General features: G+C 43.1%; 1 long non-coding RNA gene across 1 annotated transcript; it reads right to left on the bottom strand.

The window, feature by feature from the left end:
* Nucleotides 1-6,255: 6,255 nt before the first annotated feature.
* On the bottom strand, nt 6,256-8,391 carry LOC147601601 (uncharacterized). The gene is made up of 2 exons (XR_015257928.1): nt 8,241-8,391; nt 6,256-6,963 (listed from the first exon to the last, which is right to left on the bottom strand). It is a non-coding gene; the product is annotated as an uncharacterized LOC147601601 (long non-coding RNA).
* Between the last annotated feature and the right edge of the window lie 1,079 nt (nt 8,392-9,470).

Raw genomic sequence — 9,470 nt, 5'->3', positions numbered from 1 at the left:
AAAATCTGATCTTAAATATAGGATTTTCCAAAATGGAGCAATTTATCCAAATATTACACCATAGAACTGCACTAGAATAAGCAGGGAGCATTATATACCCATATATCCATGACAGAGCTGCATTTTCCAGGCCTGTTGTCTGGATGGCAATCAATCACATGTCCTTTTGCACTCAGAGAACCAAAGTTAATTACAGACCTGCTCAGTGGTCTATGAGACACACTCAGCACCTCAGATATACTGTAGCTAATTTTAGGGTTTTCTAAATGGGAACTGTAGATCAAAGTATCTTTCATTTTGTCTGTGTTCTCATATAATGGTCTCAAGAGCATCCAGATCACTAAATCCTTATTGCTAATCTTGCAGGTTAGAAACCACAGTCACCTTTCTTTTCTGTGCTGAATTCTTGAAGCCTTTCTAGTCATTGGCCATTCCCTGATGCCATGTTGCATATATTTTATTTTATCTCTCAGTTCCCTAAATATTTACTTCTAAATGCTCAGACTATATAGTGTTCCAAAAAACCCCTTGATATTACATCCTATATGCCTAACTGGATTACTGAAATATGTTTTCAGAGCAATCTTAAAAAATAAATAAAGTAGTTCATCCTCTGTTTTTAACATACAGCCTAGAAAAGCAGAGCTCTTCTTTAGGGAGGAGGAAAAACTTTGAATATTATGTCTTTACTGCTTCCTGAAGGTTAAAATGTTCAAATAATCCCCAGAGTGTTAGCAATAGGAATACACCTTGCCCTCAGTTACAGGCTTTCCTACCGATGTAGCATTTGTAATTTCTGTGTGATACCTTAAGCTTCTGGTATGTCATGTTTCTATTTCATTTTCTCCTAAAGTGGGTATGGGAAACACAGGGCCTATTAAACTAAAAAGACAATTACAGGCAGAGTATGGAGACAGGCACTCATTAATTCTTGTTAATTCTGAAAAACATGTAGAAAGGATTATAAGAATTGCTTGTAAAGTAGGAGAGGAAGGAAATGTCAGCTGGGACAGGGAAACCACAGGAACAGCCCAGATGGGAAGAGAAATTCAGCCAGATGTTTGTTATCATGTGGAGTGCAATGAAGCCAAACACCAGGCTGGGGACAAGCCTGGCCGAGGAGAGGGATTTTCTCTCTTCTGCTGAAGGACTGGATCCAGAAGAAGATGCGTCATTTCCAGATTGCCACCTGTGTGTTCTGAAATGAAGCTTGGCGCTTACTGTGACGCCTGTTTTCAAGGCTGGAGTGGGACAGCTCGGCTCCAGCTGCCCGCACACCCAGCAGGCAGTGACGGAGGGAGTGCTGGACCACCGCAGGGACAGGTCTGGGGGTGCCACCCTCTGCAGTGTGGTATGCCCTCCTTGGACACTGCTCTGAACACTGGAGGGAGAGAAGCCGGGCAGCCACTGCAGCTCCCAGCTGAGCAGCCCTGTGCCTGAGGGCTGTGGGTCTGCAGCGTGCTCCCCCATCTAGGAGTGTTTCTCCTGACCTCCGCCGCTCCCAGGGGCTTTCTGGATTTGCAGGGAGGATGAAGGAGAGAGGGGAGGTGGACTTTAAAAGCTGACTTTATCTCTTGCCAGGGTTTGTTTGCTCAGAGGAGACAGAAATTCCTCAACACGTCCCAGGGGCAGGCAGTGGGATAGAGATGCACAGCAATGGCAGAGGCCACTCCACTGCCACCTGGCACAACTTTGGGGTAAACTCTGCCTTTTTCTGACTAGATAACATGGAAGCATCTGTGTAGAGATGCGTCCAGTAAACTTGGGCAGGCAGTTATTGACGCAGGGGGGGAAGACGGATGTAGGAGTTTGCCACCTGTCCCCTCTGCACACCAGGGAGGTGCATGCAGGAGACCCTCAGCAAGGACATTCTGTTTTAGGGTGTTTCACCAGAGAAGGACTAGCAGTGGTTTTAGGTAAGTCCTGCCTGATGGAGGTGTACTGAAACCACTGGAGTTTTGCACCCTTCCTCCAGCCACCTCCTCCCTGGTGTCCTGGTGTCCCTTGCTGCTCTGCACCAGAGGCAGCAGCGTGGGCTGGTGCACAGACTGGCATGGGTGCTGGGTGAGCCCTGGGGTGACAGAGGGGCGAGGAGATCCATCCAGGACCCACACTGCCACTGCCACCAGGTCCTGGTCCTGAGAAAACTGTCTGGGCTGCTCTCCCTGCTTCTCATGGCCATGGGAGAGTTTTGTGTGGCATCTCCCTGGAGGCCATGTCTTTGGCTCACATTTGGGCACCAAAATGAACAGGCAAAGCTAGAAAGGAGCAGTAGCTGGAATATCAGAGTAGGAAGTGCCAGACTGGGTTTACCTGCTCAGGAAAACTATGTGCTGGATAGAAGCTGTGCAGCAAAGGATGGACTGTTTGAGGCAAAATCATTCAGCTGCCATATCTGCTGATCCACACAGATCTGGATGTAGTTTAGCTATGCTAGTCCACAACAAGGTCTGATCTGAGGCAGAGTTGTTATTGCTGTGCCAGCCCGGTGCAGGTGAACAGTTCCCGGACTCGTGCCGGTAGCTGCGTAGGGCGCTACTCCCAGCTTTGTCAGCTTTGCCATTTCAGGTGTCCTTCAGCCCCATAAGCATTTGCAGGGCACAGGGAGGTAATTTCCAACTTGGGGGCTCATTAAATTTGTCATCCAGGTTGTATGCTCAAACCTTTTAGATGCAGGACAACTGCTGGACTGTAGCCATCAGGTAACTTCTATTTGGTCATGGGGAGAGCTGCACAGACCCTCCAGACTAGACAAGGAATAAAGTTTATATTCCCATCAAAGACTTACACAGACTTGTAGCTATGCATGTATGTATTTATTAATCCAAAAATCACAGCGATACTTCAGATGACAGCGTATCACTGGGAACTCATGTTCAGTTGGTTATACACCATGTTGCCCACAGGACAATTATTTTCCAGGGAATACTAATGCATAATACAAGCCATCTTTTTTACTTCTAGATGTATAATTTTGCTTTGGTCATATTCTGTATATGTGTTGCCTGACACCACCTGCTTTATAAACTGACTCACCTTGCTCACTCCACGTTACTGACCTGTCCCAGTTCTTTACTGCTCACTGACTTCTCTCAGCTGCAGAATAAACTTTACTTTTTATTCCCAGTCACTGATGATAGTGTACAGCAGCTTCTCAAGCAGAGTGAAGGAGAAGTCATGGCAGCCTGTCAGATCCCTGTTTATTAACTGCAGCAGACAAAAGCCCATGTAACTATAGAGAGGCTGCCTGGCCTTCCCAGCACTGTTTCGGTAGCAACACCCACTGTATTCCTTTTCTTCTCTCACACTTTTCTTTCCCTGCAGAACATTGATAACGGTGCTTCAATTCACAGTCACACTCCTAGCAAAATGAGTAAGCTTTAAAAAAAAAAATGAAGCCAAATTGTTTAAAAAGGAATTGATTTCATAAAAGGAGTCCACACTTTTCTGAACTGCATCTGAAGAACAAAGAGAAAGAAACAAAACAATGTGCAAGCAGTTAAGAAATAGCATTCAGACTCCATTTGGTTGGGAAATGTTTTAATGTTGCTAGTCATGGTTAGACAATAGAGGCATGACCTGAACATCCTCGGAAAATACCAGCTGTTCTGAAAGAAAAAAATTACAAACATATGGTGAAACCAGTAATAGTTAGGCCTTTAACTCAGCAAATTTCACGTACGTTAATTCCAGTGGTAAGGTAGTTTCTTCCTGGAACTTTTATTTATTTGCACACTATTTTCCTAAAAGACTTCCATCCAGGCTTTTTCACTGAGGTTCATTGTCTCGGGGAACGTTGTTGAAATTTAATGTTGCTCGCAGTGGTCTCCAAATGTACTGCTGCAACTGTGACTTGAACAGCACAGTTGTGCCTCTCTTCAACCAACCTCTCCCTCTGCTCTTCACTGCCTCGCTTTCCAGACTATGCCAAAATCTTGCTCACTTTCTGAAGGATCTTCCTCCTACCTTGAACACTTTTTTTTTTACTATTTCCTTCTCAATGATATGTGTACTTCCCTTAAATCATCCTTCTACTTCATTATCCCGGCAGATACAGATGCCGCATCCTTGGAAACACTCAAGGTCAGGTTGGACTGGGCTCTGAGCATCCTGATCTGGTTGAAGATGGCCCTGCTCCTTGCAGGGGGGTTGGACTGGATGACCTTTAAAGGTCCATTCCAATCCAAACTATTCTACGATTCTGTATCTTGAGTCAGCTTTGACACTGTCTCCCTTTCTCTCAGCTCTGTCTGCTGGGCTGGGAGTTGCACTACCCAGACCTGTACCAGCTGCTACTCTATTGAAATCCTTAATCATGTCCAACTCACCACGTGACTTGACTATTGCAATTTTTGTTTCTGGTCCTCCTAAGTCTGGTGTCTAAGCTCTGAGGTTTCTGGTATGCTGCAGCCAGGCTCCTCTTTGTCCTTGAACAATGCTACTTCCAGCATTGTCAGTGGCTGTCAGTGCATTGTTTTGCTTAATATATAATATTAGGGAATTTTGTGTAGGAATTCTCATATTTTCTACCTTACTTTAGTGGCTATGTCTGTTGTCGTAGGCAGGCCCTGCTCCACAGCAGTGCGGTGCAGCCTGTGCAACATGAGCCACCAGCCATCAGGAAGTAAAAGCTGGATTTATACTGCACTATTAGAGATTATACTGTTCCCTCCCAGTTCGGAGGACTTTATATTGCTCTGCTTCTTGTGGTCTGTCCTAGCTGAAGTTGCTCTTAGCCAAGCTGCTCCATTAACATGGGCAATTACCTTCTTCTGGAAAGAAAGCCTGCAAACCTACTTCAGAAACCTCTGTGCTACTGTCCCTGCCTGTAAATTGCATGTGGTCTGTATGAGAAACTGCATAGCTTTAAGAGTTTGACACACAGTTTTTTACATATCTGCCCAGCATAGGAATACATTTTTCCTCCTCTATGTAAAGACATGTTGACTGCCTTTTGATTTTCTGAAGTCAATCATCAAGATATTGACTCCATCAATAAATACAACTTTCTTTGGCTTCTCACCTTTCAAAATTTCACAGTTAATCTTTGTATTCCTTTATCGCCAAACACATTATTAAGTTACAGAAAAATGAGACAGAAATTGGAGGTCTATGGGTAAGAAAGATGGAATAGATCCATATTTGTGTGTAATATAGGAAAAGAAGATTCCAGTATAAAAAAAAAGAGCAGAAGTATCAGAGCAGATGTTTCTCCATTGCAGTTTTTTTTTCATATTAAATAGTCCAAAACTGAGGCCAGGAGAGAAAATAGCATGAGGAGAAACATATCAGATGGATGGGAAAGCAGATGGGAGAGGTAAAAGCATGAGAAGCAGTGGCATGAGGGCATGAGGAGCAGAAGATGGTGACTCTTCATCTTCATCTCTTCTGGCCTGCACAGCCCCTGAGATCTGCATGTGATGGAGAAGAGAGACGGCAGCCGGCCCCAGAAGCTGGGATGTGACGCTAACACCGGGCTGTTACGGGCCTCTGGGGTTTCCAAATGAAAACAAGTTTAGCAAGCGTCTACCATAAACCTCCCTTAATCTCAAACTATTTCTTTCAGCATATGGAGTGCATTAAAAGAGTATAAAACCATTCTCAACGGAGGTTTACTGTGTATTATACAAAAATTGAATTGTTGTAATAGCAACTGCAGCTGACTCCCACCTCTAAAGATGTGGCATAAATCTGAATTTTAGTGCTCCATATAGTAAACACTTAGTGGGTAACGTTGCACAGTCTGCACAAACAATGCCAAGGAGCAGAGCCTCTCTACTAATCAAGCACTACTAATCTACATTAGAAAGTAGGAAGTACACACAAAATTATTGAAAATATATATTAAAAAAAGGAGACCATTATTAGACATATAAATCTAAGTTGTTGTGAGATGTTGTCTCAGCTATAGCAGCATCATAAAATGATCCTAATTTCCTATACAGCCATTTGGTTTGATATAAAAATAAACATTCCTTTGACATATACAGCAGTGGTGGACTGTAACAGTAATTACCTTAATCTGGCAATTGCTGTAAATAATTTTTCTTTTCAAGGATTTGAAGATGCTCTGAGTAGTTACTCAACTTTGCTCTTACTGTAGCATTTTTCTAGTTGTACAAGGCAATTATTTTGAATTTAAATGTGCCTAATGAATCTACTATATAAATGTATTTAATGGTATAAAAATTATTAACTGTGCCTGGAAAGAGGAGAAATAGAAAAAATTAAGACCCAACATACAATTGTAGTCACGTCTTATGTAATATCTAAGCATATATTTTCCTGATTTTCCAAATTTTATGTCATTTTCCCATATGAAAAGAAGCACAAGATACTCTGATTCTTCTTATGTTTAGCAATACGGTTTTAACTTGTGATTTCTGCTGGAAATATACATAAAATCAAGCATTCAGGCTTCTTTAAATTGACAAGTAAAGACAAACAGAGAAAAAGACTTTTCTTAAAAGTGTGATGAATGAAAAGAGAAAATATCGCTGAATGGTAAAAAAATGTTGACACACATAATCAGTCTTTTTAATCCAGCAACAACTAAAAGTTTCATGAATAGAATAATGAGGTAAAATAAATGAAAAATGTCACAGGAAGGAAATGCTTTAATACCAGGAAGAATCTTGCCATTCCACGTCTGCAACGTTAGAAACGTTCTGCTGTGTATATATGTGGTGATTCTGCAGCCTATGAAAACAGTGACTCCTCTGTCCTTTATAATCCATAGTCTGTAAAATGAAGTCTTTCTCATTTCCCAAGTGAGAAATAATATTCAGTATTTCAGTATTTCAATACCTGAAGTTGTGACCAATTGAAAAAAATTGAAGGAACATTACAAGGGCTGAGCTCATGAGGAGGTACCTGAATGAATGAATGAACGCAGAGCTCTCACAAATGAATGAATGAGGATCTTCTGACTGTGCACCTGAGTCATGGGTAGAAGGATCCAGCCTACAAAGATAAAAGTGAACATCACAATTATTTACAATTATTACAATGATTTGAGACAATATTGGAATAATAGAAGACATTATAACAAATAATTCATTTACTCCTCTGAGGAAGACACCCTTCTGGAACTGTCTGATACACCACTAACATAGTATGTTCTTGCATGCTAATGCCTGTGAGAAGTTTCTGAGGATGCTCAATCTGAACTAGCTTCTAGGAGCTTAAGTAGGGCTGGGCAAATTAACCAGTGGAATTGTTTCTCTTCTAAAACTTACCATACATTAAAAATAAACCCTGATAATAAAATCCCCACTAAACTTGAGGGATGGGGAATAGGAAGTTGACTGCAGTGTCCTTTAAAAGCTGTATGTGAACTCATCAACCAAGTGTGCCCAGGATGGTTTCCAGGTGTAGAGGGCAGCTGCCATGAAAAGGCCCAAGTCTCTGCTGAATTCCCCCAAGCTCTGGGGCAAGGTGTCACATCCGACCTGTCTGATGGGAAGGCACCCAGGCTGTGCCAACTCCCAAAATGTATCTAGGGACGGTTGAGAGAGCAAGAGCTGGCACAGGCCAGCCTTGAACTGGAGGCAACTCTGAGAGCTCCAGTGCCTGGGAATGCTCCCTTGAACTGTTTAATTTATTAGTATTGACATAATGAGAAAGACAGTCCTAAAATAATATCTGAGTGTGTGTGTATGAGAATTGTAATGAAGTCTTGATGTCTAATATTTTTATTGTCTTTCTAAGTGTGTATGTTTAAATCCTGCAGTCATTCCCTTGAACTGCAGTCACCAAGAACCTGGTCCTACAGGTGGGGAGAGCGAATCTCTTGAGAGCAATTAAGCGAGCAGGCATTTGCAGTGAGCGAATAAGGAAGTGTCAGCAGGATTAATATCCAGGCGCCTCTGCTCACCACGCCAGCACACTGGCATTGATTAAAGTCCACTCTTAACTGTACTGGCACTTATTGTCCCCAGGGACAAGACTCCAACAATGACCCAGCGAAACGCAGACAGCTCAGAGCTGCTGCGTGTCTCTCCCACCGAAGCCGAGTGTGGTCCCAGCACTGCCTGCAGCTCCTGCCCAGCCCTGCTCCTGCCTGCCCGCCCTCCGCTTGCCCCGCTGCTGCTGCTGCCGCCTTTCCTGCGCTCCCAGGGATCTGCATCTCCCACCACCCAACTCTGCCTCTCCAGCTGGCTCCTGCTCTCTGAACTCCCAGTTACCCCTCCCTCCCCAGTTAGTCACATCCTTCCTCCCCGGTGCTTTTTGCCACAGACCTGGGCTCTGTTTTGCCTCTGGCTGAGCCCCAGTCCATTTGGCCAGCCAGTATCCTTTCCTCCTCCAGTGTCGAGCCTCAGCCTTCCCACGATCCTTGTTCCTCTCTTTCTCCTTCCTCTGGCCTTTGAGTCATCGCCGCTGCAGCACCGAGAAGCAGCTGAGCCCAGAACACCCATGAAAGACAAATCTGCCTTGGCTGGGTGTCCCGGAGGCTGTGAGTCATGCCGAGGGGACAGTGCCCTCCCAGTCACTGTAGTGGCTTGAGCAAGACCAGAGAAAAGGCAATTCTTGGAAACTGCACTGACAAAAATGGAAGTCTCCACCCAACAAGAACAAACTGCATTTTTTTTTACCCAGAAGTTAAAAACTGGCAAAATCTTCCAGTTTTATCACAGGGCAGAAAAAGTGCAACTCAGAAGCAGGAATCAGACGTTGTCAAAACATGGCAGTGCCGGATTTGTCTCTTCTCCATTTCTCTTCTCCATTTTTTAACACTGGTAAAACAACTTATTTCTCCAACTCTTGCTCCCTGAAATTATAGAAACATTTGGGCAGCAACACTCAAAACAGACAACCCCAGTAACAAATAGAGCCCGAAGCAAAAATCCAGCATAGAAATGTCTTTCAGCTGAATGGACGCACTTCTAGAAGGAACTGAAAAATAGGATGTATCAGACTGCCAACCCCACCTTCCATAGAAAACCATTCTCATAATGTTGGTAATATAGATTACGAGAGCCACTCCGGTTTGATATTGAGAGGGTTAGCTGGTTCAACACCACATTTTCAATGTTTATAGAAATGCTGGATACCCACGCAATAAAGTTTTGTTGGTTTTTTTTTTTTTATAGCTGATTCTCTGATACTGATGCTGTAACACAGCCTAAAGCAATGTGCTAATAACTTTGATTAGCTTCATTTATTTGCATATAATTATTTGCTAATTTATCTGCAGTAATTAGGACTGTGGCACATAGATTACATGTCTGTTTTAAATAAGAATGCTTTTAGTAATATTCAAATCTGTTTTGTTATTCCTGACTGATGTCTTCCATAAAGACAAATCAGCTCCAGGGAAGATATTTCTGAAATAAATATATACTTTTAGATTTCAAGCAATCATTACAGAGAAGTTTTCCTCTGAATGCAGATGTTCAAAATCCAGAAGACATTTCTCTTGAGGCTACAGTTGAGTCAGGACAGATCACTGTTGCCGGTCAGGTAGGAGT

Source organism: Chlamydotis macqueenii, chromosome 2 (genome assembly GCF_036417535.1).
Source record: "Chlamydotis macqueenii isolate bChlMac1 chromosome 2, bChlMac1.mat, whole genome shotgun sequence".
In the NCBI taxonomy this organism is placed as follows: Eukaryota; Metazoa; Chordata; class Aves; order Otidiformes; family Otididae; genus Chlamydotis; species Chlamydotis macqueenii.
Note: the sequence above shows the minus strand (reverse complement) of the source record. Positions and strands in the feature narration are given on the sequence as shown.